The sequence below is a fragment of the Trichosurus vulpecula genome, chromosome 3, assembly GCF_011100635.1.
Source record: "Trichosurus vulpecula isolate mTriVul1 chromosome 3, mTriVul1.pri, whole genome shotgun sequence".
Classification (NCBI taxonomy): domain Eukaryota; kingdom Metazoa; phylum Chordata; class Mammalia; order Diprotodontia; family Phalangeridae; genus Trichosurus; species Trichosurus vulpecula.
In genome coordinates, this window is record NC_050575.1 from 234838732 (window position 1) to 234861896 (window position 23165).

Consider the following 23165-nt stretch of genomic DNA (forward strand, 5'->3'; position numbering starts at 1 on the left):
CATCCCTCAACTATGACGTATCCCTCCATGATCTGGAAAAATTAGAAAGGCACAGAGGGTACATTTTTTCCCTTTTCCTATTACTGTGTAATAGCAATATACCCCTTACTAGCATCATTGGTGAGTTTTTCTTCCCCTTTCATGGTTTTATCTCTTCCAGAACAAGTTATATCAAACAACAGGCAGAATTTGGGCATCCCGGAATTTATAAGGAAGCCTAGAGTGGCCAACACATGGTTGGAGGAGTAATAGCTTTTGATGATGCATAATTGATCACCTAGCAATTCAACCATATTTGAGTTTTAGTGTGGTGCCAATGAAGAGAGAAAGAAAAAAGAGAGATAGAGACAGAGAAAGAGAGAGATCCAAAGGGCATAAAATGCTGTCATCTGGTCATGCTGTGTAAACTGCTATAACTTCCTCACTGGTGATTCCTTGTGTGATAATGGAACTCTGAAATAATATTAGAGGGTATGCAAAAGATCTATGGCCAATTTAATCACTCAAGCAAGGATCAGAATCCCTGGGTTAAGGCTGCAGAGGGAGATGACTTGCCATAAGATGAGATGACTGGAACTCTGAGAAATCTATGCTTCAGTGCCTCTGAGAAGAGCCAAGAGCTATGTGTACATTCATAGGGGAGAACAGAATCCACAAGGCAGATGCCAGTGGCTGCAGATTTTCAGTTTGGAGTCTGATGACTGATTTAATGGAAGCTCTGTTAATTTTTCAAAAGCAATTCTGGGGACTGCTCTCCCACAGTCCCTGTAAACGTAGGAATTCACAGAGAGGTCGGGCTTGATGGGACACTGAACTTGGTTCTGAGAAAAGGAATCATAGGATCATAGTCTGAAAGTTTCAAGGAACTTCTGAGATCATCTTGTTCGACTCTCTCATTTTATAAAGGAAAGAAATAAAAATGATGCTGAGAGAACTTAAGTGACTACCTCTAGTCTTAAGAATCCTGGTGGCCTGAATAAATTCAGCACTCTTTTTGTGATGATGGGCAAGTCACTTATTGTCTTTGAAAATCAATTCCCTCAACTGTAAAACAGGGATGACAGTATCATAGGGTCACTGATTTTTAAGTTAAAAAGACATTAAAGTGAGCCTTCCTCATTTTATAGATGAGGAAATTAAGACTTAGATATTTAAAGTGGTTCATAAAGGAGGTGGAATAGTGGATAGAGTTCTGCGCCTGTGTTCAATTCTGGTTTCAGACATTGGCTATGTGATCCCTGCCAAGTCACTTGTCCTCACTCCCTCTGTTTCCTTATCTGTAAAATGGGGAAAACAATATACCTCCCCCCCCCACTCAGTGCTGCTGTGAGGATCAAGAGAAATAATATTTGGAAAGCACTATCTAAATGAGAGATATTATTTGTCCAAGATGGTGCTAGTAATAAATGGTAGACTGAATATCTAACCAGGTCCTTTCATTCCAGATCTAGTACTTTTCCTAGAGTACTAGCCTACCTCTTAGCATATGTCCAACCACACAAGGCAAATGCCTTTAAAATATATTGAGGCACTAAGGAAATAGGAATTATTATTCCATGAGAGAAAAGGGGCAGAGTCGATAGAAGGTCATAATTGAACTAAAGAAGATGCTAGGTTCTCATCCTGACATATGCTGGATGCATGACCATTAACTCTCAGTGCCTCAGCCCAGGCAATTCTCAATTCTCATACAGTGTAGAGCAGTTGACCATCCTCATTGGGGGAGGGATTTTTTTTTAACTAGGAGTTTCTTATTCTGATTAAATTATAGGCCCACTCCTATATATTCATACAGAAAGACACATATAGAGAGAATGTGGAATAAATAGCTCCTTATTCTAAAGAAGATGAAAAATAGAATACTCAATTTCCAAAACAAGGTTTAGTGTTAATTATTTTAAAAGACTTTTTCTATGGTGCTAAATACAACTTTTCTCCTTTCCAAACATTCCTTGAACTAAAAAAATACAATTATATTCTGATTTAGAGGCAGCTAGGTGGTACAGTAGGCAGAGCCCCAAGCCTGGAGTCAGGAAGACCCCTCTTCCTGAGTTCAAATCTGGCCTCAGACACTTACCAGTTGTGTGACTCTGGCCAAATTGCTTAACCCTGTTTGCCTCAGTATCCTCAACCATTCTATATCTTTGCCAAGAAAACCCCAAATGGGGTCATGAAGAGTCAGATATGACTAAAAATGATTCAACATGTAGAATTTAAAATGCTAAAGTAAATTGCTACAGTGAAAACACGAAGCCTTCCCTGTTCACATTGGCTGGAGTGAATACTTCCTGTATTTGATGGCATAGCTGGAACCATAAGTCAAAATCCCTTCATCCTACAAGAAGGTGGGCAATCCTGGGTGAAGAAGAAAGTGGTATATATGTGTTGCAGAGGGTGGAGGGTGAAAAGCTGAAAGTGTTGGGAAAGTGGTGGTGCAATAGAAGGATGAGGCAGTGACAGAGAAGAGGATAGTCCAACAACTGGTGTATTTGTATCTGGAAAGAATGCATATATCATCCTGTACCTGTAAGAGGTTGGGAGAGAAGAATGTCCCTGGGAGAGTGACTCCATGGCAAAGTAATACTGGGAATCATAGCTGGTGAGGTGGTGGTACCCTAGTGTATTAACAATTCGGCTAGCAGCTTCTGTGGGGGCATAAGATCCCCCCCACAGCCAGCACCCAGAAGGCTGCCGGCACCCAGGAGGCTGCCGGGATGCCAGGAAAGCACAGGTTCTTTTTATCTGCTTAAACAAGGAAAGCATGGTGAAGGGGTTGACCAGCTTACTTTAATCCAGCATTCAGTTAGCATACAGACAACATTCATTTAGTTCAGGGGAAAAACGCCAGCATTCAGTTAGCATTCAGTTAGTTCAGGGGAGCAAAGAGACAAGCATCAAGAGACATACCAAATACAGATTCATTCATGTACTTCAGGGGAAAAACCCAGCACCCTCAGGTTCAGAACATTCATTCCGTTTGGGGGAAAAGAACCAGTACCTTCAACCTCAAAACCAAAATACAAACTAATTACAAATATCAACAAACAGACCCAATACAATTCTTAGTTACCAACATCTGGGCTCAGCCGGAGAGCAAGGGCTGGCCCAGAGTCACGCTTGCCGCTGCTCCCACACCAACCGGAAAAGGAAAATCAGAGCTCTTCAAGCTGTCCTCTCCCCTCTTATAGAGTTTTTGACCTCATCAAGCACCACCTGAATGACCAGGGCCATTTGGTTCTTGAGTTACCCCTCCCCCTAGCGTAGACTAGGTTAACACCTAATAGGGCATGGCTCTGGAGTCAACACCTCCCCTCAGCCAGCCCCATGACTCATCACACAGGAAGTTCTCTGTTCCTAGGCATGGTCGCTGGGCTTCCTGCCCTGGAAGAGAAGCCCCAGCACCCAGTGAGGCTCAATGAGGTTAGCTGAGTCATTCAAAGAAAACAAAGGCCACTCTGGCCATGCCTAGGAAGTTTTAAAAGAGCACTGGGGGTGGAGTCAGGAGAGAAAGGTAGCTCTTGTTTTCCAGTTAAGTCACTGACAGACCACAAACCACCAGGATTATGATCTCTATGAGATTCAAGGGAGGAAATGGATAGGGCACTGTTCTTTGAGTAAAGAAATCCTGGGTTCAAACCTGCCTCAGATACTTAGTAGCTTTGTAACACTGGATAATCACTTAACCTCTCTATAGCTCAGTTTCCTCACCTGTAAATCGAAAAGTTTGGACATGATGTGTAACAATGTTACTTGCAGCTGCTGTAAGATCAATAACACCAGCACACAGGAGGACTGCTAGGATATGTTCTTTGATCTTCTTTTCTAAAGGAAAGCAACTTAAAGGGCTTAACAATCTCACTGTAATCAAATATACAGACAACACACACATGCATGTAGTATTCACTTTGTTCACGGGAAGAGTCAGCACCCTGAACTTCAGAGAAAATAGAAACAGAAATTACAAGCATAAATTATATAAACAGATAAAACACAAACAGCAAAGACCAACAGACAGACCAAATATCTGACCAAAAGCAATACATACATAGTTACCAGAGAGAAAAGCACCAACATCTGGGTTTTTCAAAGCTGGCAGGCTCCTTAACAGCTACCCGGAGGCTCATCTAGCTACATCACATGAACACTGTCCCTGTGAGTGAGCCCCAAAGCAAAATGCTAACCTCAGAGTATATATATATATACTTCTTCAGGGTCAAAGGGCATCATAACCCTCATGACCTAGGCTCATGTGACTCAAACTCATGTGACGTAGGTTTCCATGTGACTCAAGCAGGTCAAATGTGCCTAGTAATGGATGGGAAAGATCTTCCCATCAAGCAAAAAATACATTAACAATACATGATGGCATCTAAAGTCTCCTCTAGCTCTATGATTCCAAGTCTATGATCCAATGATGAGTATATTCTATACCTGTAGCCTGTGTTAATGCTCCAGGGGTCCTGTCCTAGGACAGGTTCTGCTTTATTTATTTATTTATTTATTTACTCCTCTTTGAAACATAGATCTAAATTTAGAAAGGACCTCAGAATCCATCTAGACCAATTATCTCAAATTAAAAAAAAATATATATATATATATACTAAGAATCATAGAAGGAATTGAAATGAAGGTCTTTGGATGCCAAAGCAAATATTCTTTCCACTGTACCTCAACTGCTTATTAATTATTAAGGAAGTGTAATTAGGTTAGTGGAACACCTACAGAAAAAAGAAAAACTTGGGGCCGCATGATTTTCAGTCTTCAGGTATTTGAAGTGGTCTTCCATATGGAAGAGGTTAGAAACATTTCACTTGACCCCAAAGGGAATAGTTAGGAACAATGAGTAGGATTTGCAAAAAGGAATACTTGGATTTGATATCAGGAATAACTTCTTAACAAGTAGAATTATCCCAAAGAGAAATAGTCTATATCAGAAAATAGTGGCAATCAAATTGGTGAATCAGCTTCATGTACTTCAGATATCCTAATCCAGTGGTGTGATAGCTAAAGTTTAACAAGCAGCTCTCAGAAGGAAAATATACACCCAACATCTTTAAGTTTAGTCTGCATTAACTTTTTCTCCAAATTTTCTCAAGTCTAAGCTCTCAAGGAAACAAGAACTCAAGTACTGATTTCTGAGATGTAAATGTTCACAATGGAAATTTAACAGTTGATCCTCTCAAATTGATTCAAACTGGCTCCAGCACACCCTGTCCTTATTCCAATGACATTTCATGGCCTAGAGGGGACCCTATGCCCTTAAACACTGTATTAGGAGAAACAAAATATGTGAAAGATCTTACTAAACTGCAAAGGTGTTTGGGGGGGCACAGAAACATTCTGAAGCCTATCTATTTAGTCCTAGAAGTGTTATTATCTCTGTCAGTGGAGTGTCCACTGACAAAGACCATAATGCCCTGAAGCACTGAACTATGTACGTTTATTCTAGCCCATTTATATTTCTCTATTAGCATATTTTAACCTTCCTATGTTATTTTAAGTTTTTTTTCTTTGTCTAATACACATTGCCTGTACAGTAGTGGCTGGCACTTAGTAGGTGCTTAATGAATATATGTTGATTGATTTCTTGAGTCTAGAGGCTAAACGTTTTGTACATTCTTTATGTGTGATTGAAAGAAGGAATTTTTGATCCTAAGACAGAAGTTTTCTTTCTAAAGAATTAGAAATCAGAACTTTAAATCATAGAAATGTCATGGGAGAGGGGCCATATCATCAATATTATCTGTAACCACATCTTTACCTACTATCAGTTAAGTATCAAAATCAACCAAGGCTTACTTAAGTTACTAATTCTATCTGAAGTAAAGTCAAACTGAAGGAATAACATTTAGTATGAGTCAAGTCATTCCATCATTTGCCATCTACCAGATGGCAAAAAGTAAAATCAGTACTTCAAACTTTGTAATATAATTAAACATAGAACTACCAAAGAACAGGTGTATTTACATAGCTAAAATTAGTCACCTTACACAATATAAAACAATAGAACTTTGGGGCCAGAAGAGACCTGAGGAGATCACCTTGTCCACAGCTCCCTCATTTTTATAGAAGAGGAAACGGAAGTCTAAAAGTAGATTCTTAGCTTGATAAAATGGAAAAAAGGAAAGGAGAGGAGAGGGGAGGGGAGGGGAGGGGAGGAGGAAGCAAGATACATAAAGTGCCTTCCATGTGTCAGTGGGCTGCTAGGTGGCACACTGGATAGAGTACAAGGTCTGGAGTCTGAGTTCAAATCTGGCCTCAGACACTAGCTGTGTGACCCTGGGCAAATCACTTAATCCTATTTGCCTCAGTTTCTTCATCTGTAAAATGAGCTGGAGAAGGAAATGCCAAACTTCTCCAGTGTCTTTGCCAAGAAAACCCTAATTGAGTCATGAAGAGTCAGGCAGGACGGAAAAATGACTAATTTATCCCCGCAACAACCCTGGGATGTAGATACTATTATTATGTCCATTTTACAGTTGATGGAACTGAGGCAAACAAAGGTTAAAGTGACTTGCCGGAGGTCACACAGCTAGTAAATGTCCAAGGTCAGATAAGAACTCAGCTCTTCTGAGACTCCCGGCCCAGAGTTCTATCCACTGTACCTCCTAGCTTCTGTCATCCCTAAACAGTCCAGAGATAGAAAATGCTTGTCAAAACCACATGGATTGTAAGGGAAAATGTCAGGAATAAAATCTAGGCCTTTTTGTTATTTTTCAGTCATTTTAGTCGTGCTTGACTGTTTATGACATCATTTTGGGGTTTTCTTGGCAAAGATACTACAGTATCTTTTTTCCATTTCCTTCTCCGTATCATTTTACAGTTGAGGAAACTGAAGTAAACAGGGTTAAGTGACTTGCCCAACGTCACACAACTACTAAGTGTCTCAGGCCAGATTTGAACTCAGGAAGAGGCGTCTTCCTGATTCCAAGCACAATGCTCTCATCCACTATGCCACCTAGTTGCCGAGTCTTCAGTCTTTCCCATCCTTCAACCTTCTGACACACATCTTCCAGGATTAACGATGTCACTGACTTGCTACCTACTTGGCTACCTACTCCTCCCAAGATCAAATACAAACCCCTCATTTTGACATCTAAATCCCTTGCTTGGCTCCAATCTACCTTTTTAGCCTTATTATACATTACTTCCCTGATACTCAAATTGGCCTATTTGCTATTCTTCCAGCCCAGAATTCTATCCCCCTTTTCCTTGAATTCCCAAAGCCTGTGTCTTATACATTGAATGCACTCTGTCTTCAGTTCTGCCTCTGAGAATCTCTAGTTTCTTTCAAAGCCCAGTTCAAATGACATTTCCTCCGTGAGGTCTTTTCTGAACTACTAGATACTAATGTTTCCTGTTTATACCTTATAATTTATCTTGTATGTGGATACATGCGTATAGGTTTTCCTTTATCCCTCCCTTTCCCCACAGCCGAAAGTAATCTCCTTAAAGTTTGAGATTATTTCTTGTTTTGTTTTTGTACGCCCAATGCCTAGCACAGTGACTGTCACATAAGGAAGGACTTATGAATGTGTGTGGATTGATTGATTCAGATTCCAAATATTCTAGTCTTTCCTTTATCTAACAGGTTGCTTCCACCTAACTCTTGGACCAGTGCTCTTGTGTGCCCTAGCAGAAATGGATGTGTTTTTGATAAGCATAAAGATAGAGAAGATTTGCATTTTAAATGTTTCTAACATCTCATAATTTGTTCAGAAAGTGAGTAAAAACACACCTCAGATGCCTGCAAACAGTCTATCAAATATGACATTTTCCATTTCGTAACTAACAACCTTTGTTCATTTGTGGGACTGATAATTTTGTCAATTTCAACTTCAATCCTTTATTAGATATCTAATCTGCAAGCACAATACTTTGTGGGGCAGGAGAGATACAAATATTGATTTAAAATTTCACAGTCACTCTTACCTCAAGGAATATACAGTCTATTAGGCTAATAAAATAATAGCTCCAATTGATAATTTTGTATCATGGTTTGATTCTAATTTTTATACTGGTTAGAGATGGATTAATCAGCTTTCACTAACGTTGACCTTCTTTTCTTTTTCTTGAATTTTGGTAATGAAAAGTAACTCATTTGGTAAAGAGTTAATAGCTGTTCATCTGAGTAACTTTATTTTGTTCAGGGAAATTCAGTTAAATTTAAAATACTGTAGAGAAAATTCACTTATTATGGAAAGCAGAAATCTGCTGAACTGCCCAAAAATAACTCAGGCAGTTAACATTCACCAGCTTGCAAACTCTATTGATACACTCAGTTTACTACTTTGAGCCCATCTGCCAGATATACCTGGTTTCAGATGGGGCTGTATTTGCTAACTGAATTAATGAAGAACATAGAATCCTTTTTAAAAAAAAAAACACTCAAACATATTCTTTTACCAAGGTTATTATGTATATCAGCATGGTGCTTGATTTTTCCTTAAATTATAAATAGAATTTTATATCCAGGACCAAATACTTCAAATAATGCAAAGATCTCGTTTTAAATAGAAATGTCTAAAATAGCTTAAAATAGCCCACTATTTAAACAAAAAGGCACACAGGTCTAGGAAAATGTAAAGTCTTAAAGACTTTTTCACTTTATGTAGCAAGAACAAGAGATACTATACTGGTATCCCTCAAAACCCTCAAAGGTTTCTTGAGGAAAGGGACTATTTTTGTTTTTTTTTCTTTGTATGCAGGAGTGCCTAACACACTGCAGGTGCTTAATGGATGCTGGATGAGTGATTGAAAAGAGGGGGTCAGCCTGATGATTACACTGGTATCTACAAAATATTAAGAGACTCAATGGAAGATCTATAGCACATAAGCTTGATAAATCCATAGGATAGGACTTGGTGAAGGGTATGATAGCAATCATATGGGATGAAAAGACATGGGTGAGGTGAAATCTGCACTGGAGGAGGGAATGAATAATCACAGCAATGGTACATCAGAACCATCAAACCATCAGAAATTATAACAGAGAAAAGTTTTCAAAGAAATAGACCTTAAATTTAGCCTAGAGCTATGAACAAAAATCAAAACAGAGGAAATTGCTAAGGAGGTAACTACATAAGGGAATTGTTCAGTTGTTTTGCTCATGTCTGACTCTTTATAAGCCCATGGAAGGGGGTGACGGGGTGGGGGTAGTGGCAGGAGGGTTCATTGGCAAAGATTCTGGAGTGGTTTGCCTTTTCTTTCTCCAACATAAGGGAATTAGGAATGCTCAATATTAGCTGTTATAATGATACAAATAGACAGAAGCATATCTTGAAGCTTCCAGTTTTTAGTATTTTCATATTCTACCCAAATTACTTATATTCTTTGAACATGCTTATATATGTATATATATGTGCGTGTTTCTATATGTATGCCTGTATATATATGTGTGAACATATATATATGTTCACTATATATATATACATATATAGTGAAAATTTGTGATTCTCCAAGATAATGTAAACTCCTTGATTATTGGGGATTTTTTTTCTTGTGTCCCCAGCATTTATCACAGTCCCTTGAACATAGTAGGTGCTAAATAAATGATTGCTGAATTAAATTGTTGGATGACACTGACCAGTCTCTGAGAAAATTACACATTTATGTATAGTGGAGGGGAACAGAAGAGAATTGAGTTAGAAAACAGGTTGAAAGCTTCTTGCAGGCAGAAACTTTTATTTTGGACACTGTAAACCACTAAATCTAGCCCAGAACCTAAAACACAGTAGGGACTTAATAAACTTTTGGTTGACTTGGTCAACTCTTTCCACAAGGGGAGGGCTCAACTGAGCTGGGGAACTTTTCTAGCACAACTCTAAGTGGCGAGACAGTGAGTCACTCGGGTGAAGAATATAGTGAAGAAAACAGATACTGCAAGGAAGAAGCAAGGAATTTATTGCACTCTCTTCCAGATATGCCTTAGAAATATCATTAGATATGGTGAAGCTAAGTATCATCATTCCTATTCCTACCAGGAAGGTAGTCAACTAACATTTATTAAGCACCTACTATGTGTCAGGCCTGAAACATGTCTGAGTTAGGGGGTTCGTCTACTCCAAGCATGTGAAGACTTACCCCAATGTAATAGGCAGATGAAAACAATTTGTTCCAGCAACAATGAAGACAACTGAAATAAGTTTTGTGGAGAAGTTAGAGTGTGGTCAGGTGTTCAAGATGCCAAGGTGATCCATTGCACCCAGGGCCATCACCAGTTACTTTTGTGACTTTTCCTGCCAATGGACTTTGATGATTCAGGACAAGAGACTGAGGCTGAAGACTTTATACAACTCTGCCTCACTTAAATCCAATTTATGTGCAAGTCAAGGCGTTACCTGTGATATCACTGGTCCTCTTTGAACAGGAAGGATGGACAGCAACAACTGAGTGTCAATCACTGTGTCAGGCACCAGGCCATCATCTTCTCACTTCTTCCTGATGTTTGGTGATTTTTTTGTCAACATGCCTAATATTACCACCAGTCATTACTCATATCCAAATTTCCTAATGAACTACTGGGAGCTGGTAGAAGTAAACCGAGGCTGCTTTAGGCAGGCTTTGATATTTTGTATTGAACTTAAATAACCTTTAAATTCCTTTCCAGCTTTGTCTATGTTCCTATGAATTGATTTTTTTTTCCTGGAGAAGCTTATATACTTTGTACCTTATGAACTCTTTTGGAATTCTCCCTAAGACTTCAAAGTATTTAGAGCTGGAAGGAAACTTAAATGTAATCTTGAAAAGCCCTCATTTAACAGAACAGGGGACTCAGGCAAAGACAAACTAAATGATTCGTCCAAGGTCACGCAGCTAGTGGTATTCAGTAGAGGAAGATTAAGGATCTAAGGACTGTAGGCACTCTTCAGTGCAAAGACTTAAGGGCTTTGCCTTTCTCTAGTCTGCAATTTTTAAAAATTACAATAATAACTAATAATGACAGTTAGCATGTTTTATTGGATAGATAATTGGCCTCTAAGCTAGGAGGACCTACATTAAAGTCCCCCCTCAGGTACATATTGATTCTGGTCAAATCACTTAATTTCTTGGTACTCCAGGCAACTCTCTAAGATTATAAATTGGAAAGAAAGTGCTAATCTACATTAACAGAGAAAATTTATCATTGAGAACTCCCTATATCAGTGAAAACATAGATCAGATTAATACCTATATATGTATATATGGGTATACATAGTGTTTATAAAATCTATATCTATATTCTTTACATGTTCATACATATATAAATATATATGACACCATACTTAAATGTTCTGAATAAATTATAATGCTTTAAAAATTGCAGAAACTATTCTGTTATTTCATTTTCTCTTTTTAAGCATTTAAATGGATAGTAAGACTTAAAATTTGCTAGAAGTATCACTTAGGGAATAAAGAAGTTTTTTGATCTCTGCCCTTCTACATCATTCCCTGACTTTTGTAATGTGCAGTAATAAGGCGGGGAGGAAGGGTTGCCCGGCCCTTGGCTTGAGCCCCAAGGTTATGTGATGGAAAAGACCCCTGATTTCAGAGGGAAAGACTCAGGCCCGTTTTCTTCCCCTAAACTTGGTAAATACAAGCATAACAACAACAACGACCAGCATGATGATGATGATGATCATGATGATTTAATTAACATTTACATAGAGCTTACTATGTGCCAGAAGGTGTGCTAAGCGCTTCACAGTTATCATTTCATTTTATCCTCATGAGTTTAGAAGATATTATTAGCCCTATTTTTGTTGTGATTTTTGGTCAGGCATTTCAGTCATGTCTGACTCTTCATGACCCCATTTGGGGTTTTCTTGGCAAAGATACTGGAATGGTTTACAATTTCTTCTTGAGTTCATTTTACAGTGAGGAAACTGAGGCAAACAAGATAGGTGACCTGCCCAGGGTCACAAGGTGGTGTCTGAGGCCAAAATTGAACTCAAGGAGTCCTCCTGACTATAGGAAAGACACTCTATCCACTAAGCCATCTAGCTGCCCTAAGCCTCTGAGGCCATATTTGAACTCAAGTCTTTGTGCCTCCATGCTCAGGGCTCTAACCACTGTGCAAACCTAACAAGAGTCTAGTGTCCCTGTTGAATGATTTAGGATTGACATTTGGGTTTTAAACTCAGGGCACCCATTTCCTATTTCAGTGCTTTTTCTGCTTGGTTTATTTTAGGTGGTAACATTTTACCATCACAAGAATCATATCTATTTAACTTTTTTTAAAGGATATTCAGAGAAGCATCTTGCAAATCCGAACAACTAATAGCTGCTTCAGTTGGTGTGATGATTATAGAAAGCTGGGTTTGTGGGAAAAGTCTAGCATTAACAAATACATTTTCCCCCCTAAGGCACAAATATTAGAACAATCTGTGGGAATAGCAAGTGGTTAGTTAATTATGGAAAGTAGATTAACAAAAGTAAATTTTCTGTTACTTTTAATTTAATATGATTAGACAAAGGAGATTGGGTTTTGAAAAAGGTTATTAATGAGATAAAATAGCAGGATTTACATTCCTGGGAGCTGTGCAGAAAGCTATTAAATAAGGATTCAGCAAAAGGACGTAAAGTGAAGCAAATAAGAGAATTCAAGGAGAAAAGGAGATGTCTGCATTTATGGGGGAAGAGAAAAGCAAAAGCAAAAGGCAAGATGGGTATAGTAAGGGGATAAAGGGGCGGAGGAAGATGATGATACCACCCAAAGCAGCGGGTGGAAGGGCAGTCTCCCATCTAATTTAATATTTCACCTTCATAATATTGTAGCTACAAGTCCATTAATATAGTAGAATAAAGGGATAAAGAGAGTGTAAAGCACAGTCTCTATTGGAATTTTTTGGGATTAGAATAAATAGCTTGAATGTCATTTTGGGCTCCTTCTCCATTAGTGTAGATCGCCACAAAATAAATAAGCATAACTGTGGATTTGCCCTTCCTCAATAGCCAATGCATCTGAACTTCCTTGCTGCCATTAAGGGTATTATGGGTGCTTCTTTAAATGTCCCCTAGGATCAATGGAGCAAAGTCTCAGACTGTTTCAGGCCAAAGTGGTATTAGAAAGACCTGATTATCATACACTCATCTCTAACACAGAAGGATTAACCAATTATGCCCAACTACTGGGAATGTCCCAATTATAATAATAAAAACATTTATACAGTGCTTACTATCTGCCAGATATTGTGCTAAGGACTTTATAACTATTAGATCATTTGATCCTCACAACAGCCCTGAGAAGTAGGTGCTATTATTATCCCCCTCTTAAACATGAAGAAACTGAGGTAAACACAGATTAAATGACTTGCCCAGGGTCACATAGCAAGTAAGTGTCTGAGGCCAAATTTGAACTTAGATCTTCCTGACTCAAGGCCCAGCATTCTATTCTGTCACCTAGCTGTCATACACAATAGACACAATTAGAAATAATACTTAGATATCCAAGGGGTAGGAAAAGCACTGAGCAGATGGGCACCTCTCAATTGGTTATTATACCAAAAAGGACAATGAGTAACATATCCATAGACTAGACTGCTCACAAGGATATTGAAAAGCCATCCCTCATCTTCTCATGCCACAGAGGCTTTCCTGGATCGAAATCATAGCAGGAACTTCTGTGTCATAAGGCTCTACACACTGGCAAGAGGCATCACTTTTTTTCCTTAAATCATCTGAACATATCAGACCCCACATATTCGTAATGACCACACAATGAATCCCAACGTAGCCAATGCTACCACTTTCTAGAGTCAAGGACCGACCTAGGAATGGTCCTATTGGTGCCTGCTGCTACTATGCAGACCAAAGAAGTGATATCATCTGGCAGGTGAGCCATTTCAAGAAAACAAATGTACTGTCTCTACTCTAAGAGCTTAAAATTTAAAATGGACAGTGATGATAAAGACAAAGATACGAAAAGACAAACGCCTTTCTTACTGGAACAAATGGCACTTAAAGGCAAGAACCATGTTTTCTAGTCTCTATTGAACCACTACTTAGCAATGAGACATTGGGTGACTTATTAAATCTCTCTGGGCCTCAGATACCGTATCTGTGAAATTGGTGGTAATAGTAATCCCCAAAATGTCTCCAGTCAAGTGACTGGGACATACGGTTTCTTTATGTCCCTTCAGTTTTTCACAACTATGATCCTCTGGTATGTTGGTAGGAGCAGGGGCTGGGGAAATGAAGGAGACTAGGAGAGCAAGGCCTAGTTTAATAGGCAGGAGACTCAAGCTTTAAGCCTGGGCAAGCCACTGGTTTAAATAAACTGTGAACTCTCCTTTCTTGTGCCTGTCTACCTTTTTTCTCTCCAAATTCCATATCTAAAACACAATCATAATCTCTGCCACAGAGCACTGTGATGAGAATGAAAGAAATAATTCTTGCAAAGCACGAAGAGTTCTTTGGAAGAAAGGATATATAAATACTGGCTATAATTATCACATTAATACAGCTAGGATCATGAAGGCATAGACAACCAACATATGGCACAAGGTGCCCGCCCCAGATCTTCAACCAGAAAGAGAGAAAATGTTGCCTAGGGAAACAGGGTTACCCTTCAGAGAACTTTGTAGAATATGCCTTGTCCCCAGAGTGGGTGTCAACTGCCCTTCCTAAAAAGGAGGGGAGCGAGTGCTGATTATGAAAGGGAATCTTCACAGACAGTCTAAGGCAAACTGGTGCTATCAGCACAACGAACTTTCAGCAAATCTGGGGGCATTTCCCTTCATTGTGGTGGTTCCATCATAGAATCACAGGCAGCTGGAAGAGACCTTAGAAGCCAAACACCCTCCCTGCTCTCAAAATCTACTCTCAGAAATCATGAAATTTCAGAACTAGAAGGGGGAATCAGAGGTTATCCATTCTGAGTAAGAATCTCTCCCTACAATAATCAAGCCTCTGCTTGAAGGTCTTTCATGACAGGGAAGCAACTGCCTCTTGAGGCAATCCATGATACTTTGGGACAGCGTGAATACAAGCATTCCCTTACATAGTACTGAAATCTTTTCTTGGCAGTAAGTCTATCATATTTGGGACCAATCAGAACAAGCCATATCCCTCTTCTACATTGAAATTTTATCAAAATATATAAAGGATTTTTTTAAAATGATACCAGTCATTTATACTTTAATGCCAGGGTGGGAAACCCTCTAGACCCTTTGACTGAATCCAAACTTCACAGAACAAATCCCCCTAATAAAAGGATTTGTTCTATAAAACTTAGACTCAGTCAAAAGGCTGCACCAAAGGACCTAGGAGGCCACATGTAGCCTCAAGGCTACAGGTTCCCTACCTCTGCAAATATATGAGGCAGCTAGTTGGCATCATGGATAGATTTCTAGGCCTGGAGTGAAGAAGACCTGAGTTCTGATCTGACCTCTGACGGTCACTAGCTATATGACCCTGGGCAAGTCACTTGATCTCCATTTTCCTGACTTGTAAAATGAGAATAATTGTGAGAATCAAATGAGATAATATTTGAAAAGCTCTTACCCCAGTGCCTCCATAGTAGGCATTCTACAAATATTATTATCATTATTGTTACTGTAGCTTTATATTATTCATTATATTATGGTATTTCTTTCATGCAATTTATTTGCATTCAAGCCTTTTTTTCCAGTGAAGGAAAGTTTAGTTCTTCACTCAAACAGATTTCCAATGTGGGAGCTTTGGGAAGATTTTGGATGATGGCCTCTTTAAAAACATACTGTAAGCCCCCATCTATTCTAGCTATAAGGTCTGCTGTACAAATCTAACCCAGCAGTGATGTATCCTCCCTCAAGGAGTTTACTGTTTTGAGGATTGGATAGAAACTTCAATAATAAATTCCTCCCCCTCTTTTATAGCTTGAGGTTACTGACTCTAGACAGATGGCAAATTTTTGTTATCCCATAATAAAACTTCATGCATTAAGTTTCTATTGTATCAAAGTCAATGTCACCCAAAGTCCTTGTGCTGTTGTCTTTTTTTTTCCAAAATGGAAAAAATATTCCTTCAAATGAAACCAAATTAGTGATCTTTCTGTATGTTTCTGTGTCTTTGTCTCTCACCATTTAGAAATCCACTCCAAAAAGTGTTCATTAAGCCCCTACTATGTGTAAGGTATTTATTATATTAGGTTCTGGGAACATGAAAACAAAACAGAAAATCATTCCTGCCATACAGAAGCATACAACCTATTGAGAAGATGTATCATCTAGATAGATAACTGTATTCTTGGTTCTATGAGGCAGGGGAAGAGGGTACTAATAGTAGGTAGGCACAAATAGATAACATGAGGAACTCTTCCCACAGGAGAATAGATAACATGAGGAACTCTTCCCACAGGAGATGGCACAGGAGTTGAGCCTTGAAGGAAGCTAAGAATTCTAAAATGCAGAGGTGAGCTGAAAGTACATTCAGTGCACGGGGACAGACCATACAGAGGCGTGAAGGTGAGAGGTAGAATACCATTTAGGAGAACAGCAAGTTGATTGGAATGTAGACCATAAGAAGGAGAATAATGTTCAGTAGTCCTGCAAAGAAAGGCTGGAAGTAAATTATTTTGGTCTTCAACTAGCATTTGTATCTATGTTTTGCAATTCCGTTTGGAAATCAGCAGAATCATAGAATTTTAAATCAGCAAGACACATTAGAGATCAAATCATCTGGTTCAATGCTGTCATTTTATAATGGATGAACCTGGACCTTGGAGAAGGAAAGAGACTTGGACAGGATCATATAGCAACTGAGTGTCAGAGGAGGGTCTAGTGTCTGGTTTCATGACTTGTTCTGAGGTACCTTTTTCAGTAGCCCAGGGAAATCTTGAGAGCTTTATCTGAATCCCCCAATTTGGAAAAGGAAGGAAATAAGTATTTTTAAGCACCTACTTTGTGTCAGGGACTGTGCTAAGCACTTTACAAATGCAATCTCATTTGATTCACACAACAGCCCCATTTTACAGATGAGAAACTGAGACCCTGAAAAGTCTCTTACCCTCAGCTAGTAAGTGTCTGAGGCTGCATTTGAACTCAGGTCTTCTTGACTCCAGGCTCACTGCCCTATATAATTCTTTACCTTGCTACATAATATCACATGACTGATACCTTTTTAATTGTCCCCACAGAATACAGTATTTTTGCACGATAGCAGCACTAGTTAGGAACGGTCACCTTCGGTACTTGTGGTATAGCAGAAAGAGAACTGGATTTAGAATCACAGGAAAATAGGTCCCCAGTTTAGAGTTGGGTGGGACCCTGGTAGTCCTCTAGTCCAACCCCACTCATTTTACAGATAAGAAAACTGAGGCCCAGAGAATTTGAATGACTTGTTCAAGGTCACATAGGTAGTAAGTGACAAAGGTAGAATCTGAACTCAGGTCCCCTGACTCCACATCCAGGGATCATTGCACTGTTCTATGCTGCCTCTTGACTGAGGTGTCCAAGGGGTGTGTCATGGCTCTGATGCTTATTTGCTATGTAAATTTGATTCAGCTGCGCAAGCTTCAGTTTACTCAACTGTAACATGGGGATAATACTTGAACTACCGACCTCACAGAGTTCCTCTAAGGATAAAATACAATCATGCATGGAAAGGGCTTAGTAAACCTCAACACTACATATAGAAATCATCTGTTATTAGTGCATATACAGGGTGGGCTAATACTCAAATGCTCATATGATCTAGTTCACAAGGAAAACATGGGTAAACTTGATAGTACTAACGACATGGAGGTTATTAATCTAAGGATGGATTGTCTTTTTATTGCTTGACGTAAAGTATCACTCCACCATCCCCAATCCCTCAACACTCTTCTGCAATCAGTATCTCTTTGGATCTGATGGCTCTTTTTTAAAACAGTTTTTGATATTTGTTTAAGCCTAGAATTATAGGACTCCAGAAGTTTATAGAACATAAAAAGTAGTACAGTCTGACCTCCACCAGAAGCATGGCTCTCTCTTATGACACCTTCAGTAAGGGATCTCCTACCATCATTAATTGGCAATTCAGTACCTATTGCAATGGCACCTTGCATTTTCGAAAAGCTCTCGTTATCAGATCTTTCTTACATTTTTAATTTTTTTTGTCTTTCTTATATTAAAACAAAAAAATCAGCCCACTCATTAGCTAACAAATTTGTCCCATGTTCCTTCTTCCAGGTCAAGAAGAATAAATCTAACCCCTTTGTCTTATGGCTGTGCTTCAGATATTGGAAGACTAATCATATCTACCATCAGCATTGGCTTTTCCAAGTGAAGGACCCCAAGTGCTGTCAAATTCACTGTTTATAAAGGAATTTTGAGTGGACTTGATCCTGCTTGTCAATATCTTTCCTAAAATGTGGTATCCAGGACTGGACATAATAATATTGTAGATGGCATTTGCCCACGACGGTACTGGCAATGGTTTTACCATCGTATTCTATCTAAATCAGGGTGAGTCACATGTGGCCTGGAGGCTGCAGGTTCTTCACCCCTAAATATTCCATGTGGAGTCTGAAGTTTCTGCTTTTGGATTTTTCTAACGTCCCTAAAAATTCACTTCCTCTAGCTTGCTCTAAATACTAGATAGGTGCCTGGGGTGTTTCAAGTGTGGTCTTGTAAAAAAGTTAAAGGGGTTGGGGGAAGGAGCAAGACAAGGAATGGATTCATTGACCTTTTGAGATGTCCTTTTTGAAAGTAGCACGATTAGTGATTTTTAGGAATGACTTCACACCCTAAAATATAAAATTTTAAAAATCCTTAACTTGTTTATTTTGTGATTTAACTTAACTTAATCTTTCAGATTTTATATCTTATTTTGAGCAAATATATCCCAGCTCTTTCATCTCATTATTAGTTTTCCTAATTAGCACAGAATTGTTAATACAAGGTGATGACCACATGTCTTTACTTGAGATGCCTTACTGATTTCCTTTCCCTGCATCATGGGATCGGGCCTTCCTTTGCAGGAGAAACCCTGGCAGACCCTGCCTTTTATGCTTTCAGGCATCATCTGCTGAGCCGTTAGTCCCCCATCGTGTAGAAGGCCTTGCTTGGTCCCCTAGAGATGACAGCTCCTGGACTAAAGGACTCTCTGGCTCGAAGCTCCCTTTGCCATCAGCTGCTGCTTATTTCTTCATCTCCTCATTTGGCTCTTGGGAGGATGTTTCAGCAGACTTTTTAGAGAGAAAGGGAAAAAAATACAATAGCTCATTAAGCTAATGACCCTTAGCCAGACTGGCTGCAAATGAACGGAGGCAGAGACAATTGCAAAGCTTTCCAGTGAGTTTGTTCTGCACAACAATTTTCCACACATCCTCCATTCTCCTGCTCCCCATCCCTTCCCACCAACAACCATACAAATGGCTGTTGTTACCTGTCTTTAGGAGAGGAAAATCTTAGGGCTCAAGTTTGGCTTACATTCTCAGAGAGAGATTAGACTCTTTGGAGGGGGGTGGGGTGGGGTGGGGGGTGAAGGACAATACAAATCATAATAACCCATTTTATATAGTGTTTTTTAAGATTAAAAAATTACAATAACAATGGCATAAGTATTAGAATAAGCATTATTATCCCCATTTTACACCTGAGGAAATTGAGGCTTAGAGAATTCACACAACTGGTAAGAGTAGAAAGTACTATTTGGAGGAGGGAAGGCAGGGAAATTTGGGCTTAAGTGACTTGCCCAAGGTCACACAGCTAGTAAGTATGTCAAGTGTCTGAGGCTGGATTTGAACTCAGGTCCTCCTGACTCCAGGGCTGGAGCTCTACTCACTGCACCACCTAGCTGCCCCCTAGAAACTGCTCTTTGGACTAAGGCCTGCCGATTCTAACTTCAGGGCTCTTTAATCTTCCTGAGACAGAGAAGTCTTCACATGTTGACGATGGTGATGATGACAATGATAATAAACAACGATATCTTGTAACATTTTATCGATCCAAAGCACTTTCACCTGCCTTCTCTCTCTCATTTACTAAGTACAGCAGTGTTGGGCAGAAAGCCGGCTTAGTGGTCATCATTACCTTCACCATTTTGTAGGTTAGGAAATTGAGGGTCAGAGAGGAAGATCAGACTTGTACGAGGTGACACAATTAGCAGGTAAAACGAGTTGGGACCAGAAGCAATTTCTTTTGATGCCTAGAGCAGAATGCAATCTACCACACCAAGAAGCATATCAGGTACCAGTCAGAGAAACTAGCCTGACCCCTGCGACTTCACCTTGCATATCTTCCTTTCAAAAATTCTCTTCCTCTTTTTTTTTCCTCAGCAATACCCAATGCTTCTCATTTTAGATTAGACTTTTCATGAGCATAACCCTCCCACCATCCCTGCCAAAGCTCTCTACTATGTTAACAAAGAATGCATTTCTTGGCTTCTTTTCCCTTTTCCCATCAGTGAAAAGCTGTTGGGAACTTGTTAGATTGCACTTCACATAAGCACACATTTAGAGGCTGATTCAGCAGCAGGGGCCTATCTAGTGGCTCAGCTCAAATGTCAGCTTTTCCACAAAGTCCTCTTCAATGGATCTCCTGATATGAAAATGGCCTTAAACTAATATAGCTTGTACTACAATGTACTATAATTGTATACATTCTAGTTTCTAGGATAGTCATTTGTGGACATAATATATGCACCTTCCCAGACGATAAGATCCATGGACAGTGGTTATAAATTCAACTCAATAAACATTCAATAAGTGCTTACTATGTACCAGGTAGTGTGCTACATGTTGGGGATATAAATGAGAAAAAGAAAGACAATCTCCCTCCTCAAGGAGCTTATAATCTGATGGGGGAAGACCATAAAGGGAGGTCGAAAGAAAAAGGAAGTGGGGGGAAGAGCAAGTTGCTAGTGTAGATGGAAAGTTCAAATGCTGCCCTTTATAAAAGAAAGGTTTGGGTGGAGTTTAGGACTCTACCCTCCAGCCTTCCAATTAAAGGTGAGAGGAGGCTGATGGAGGTGGAAAGGTGTTGAACAGCCTAGGCTGACTTAGCTGCACGGTGATGAAATCCGAAGGGATCAGCTTATCCAGGGAGGGGTATACATTGAAGGTTGAGTGAGTTCTTATCATAAGGGGACCAGTGGATAGAGTGATGGGCTTCAGGTTAGGAAGACTTATTTTCCTGAGTTCAAATTTGGCCTCAGACACTGACTAGCTGTGTAACCCTGGGCAAGTCACTTTATCCTGTTTGCTTCAGTTCCCTTATCTGTAAAATGAGCTGGAGGGGGAAATGGCAAAACACCCCCAGTATCTGTGTCAAGAAAAACCCATAAGGTCAATTAAGCAATAAAAATATTTATGGAACAAACAAATGACTTCTGATCAGAGGGATTTTACCAACTGATATTCAAATTATGATTCAATCTTATCTGACCTATCCTAGGCAAACTCCATCCCACCTTTCTCTACTGTATCCTAGAAATGGGCCCAAGTGAACGGCTTTGTGATCATGCCACATTGGGTTAAATTGAAAGAAACTGTTATGTTTAGCATCCAGAAGTAAAGACTTGGGATCTGGGAGGATGGCTGTTTTCAAATATTTGAAGGGCTGTCACACAGCTTTATCGAGCTAGTCCCAGAGGGCTCAGGGCTGACTGGTGGAAGCCAAAAGGAGACAAATTTAAGCTTGTAGTGGGGAAAAATTTTTAACAATTCAAATTATCCAAAAAAGGACTAGGCTGACTTGATAGTTAGTGGTTTCCCCTCATGAAGTTCTACCAATGAAGACTTGTATGAACACTAGTCAGGTTATGTTGCATAAGAAATTTTTGTTCAGTGACAAGTTGGGGAATATGGTTCCTTTTAACTCTGATTTTAAGTGATTCTGTAACACAGAATTTTTGAGCTGGAAGAGGCCTCAAGAGATTACTTAGTCCAACCTTTTTCATTTTACAGGGAGGAAATTTTATACAAATATACATATATGTAGTAGGGTCTCTCAATGCATCCTGGGCCATCTCCAGTTATCTTGGTGAATATCAGGCCACTGGACCCAGATGGCTCTGGAGGAGAAAGTGAGGCTTGTGACCTTCCACAGCCCTCCCTCACTCAATCAAAGTCAATTGCAAGTCACATCATCATTTCCCTGACATCATGGTCCTCTTCCAGAACCAAGGACAAACACAACCTGTGTGAGTAGTCTCTGCCTATGACCGTGCCTCTGCCCATGCCTCCTCTCCATGCTCCATTTCAATGCCTAAAGGCTGCCTCCTTAACTTTGGGTTTACTGGCTAGATTTCTTTCTCAAAAACCAAGCCTTGAACCCAATTCACCCTGGAGCTCACAGATTGGACAATAGGTCCCTGCCCTCCTAGCACAGAGTGAATGTAAATAGCAAATAGTAACTGTTTCTCTTTTGGTCAGGAACCTTGAGGGTCTTCCCCTCCCAGTTTGATTTTTTTTTTTTTTGGAGTTTTGATTAAAGGGGCCATCCCTTGATTAACTTCTTAAAGAGGTCTATTCACTGAATGGGCATAACCTCACTCAAAGTGAGAACATACACACACACACACACACACACACACGTATATGATGTGTGTGTATAATATATACATATACAAACAACACACACATATACACACATTATATATATATTATATACACACATACATCTATATATATATATATATTACACACACACACACACACACACACACACACACATAACCTTTGCATTCCTTAAACAAGACACAAATTTCCTAGGCTTCTTTTTACTACATACTATTTATTGCACATTTCTATATACAGTATAGATATTATTAATTTTATTTATATTTTATATTTATAGTTATACACACCCATACATATATACACACACAAATGTATGTATAAACACACACATATATGTACATAAATTATATATGCATATTTGCCTAAAAGACTATTTTATGGAGAACTCACACAAGGCAAGTACTCACATGGGGGTCAGAAAAAGAGATAAAAGGACACTGTCGAAGTCTCTCTGAAGAACTTTGGGATCAATTGTGAGACGTGGGAGACACTGGCACAGGACCTTCCAACATGAAAAGCCAGCTGCAAAGAAAGTGTTATGCTCCTTGAGCAAAACAGAATTGTAGTAGCTCAAAAGAAATGTGAGATGCACAAATTAGTCATCTCTAGCCCAAATGTTCATGTGAACTATTTGTGCCTGACCTGTGTTAGAGCCTTCTGAGCTTGTGCAACAGTAGGACACACTGTACCTTGACTCTAACAT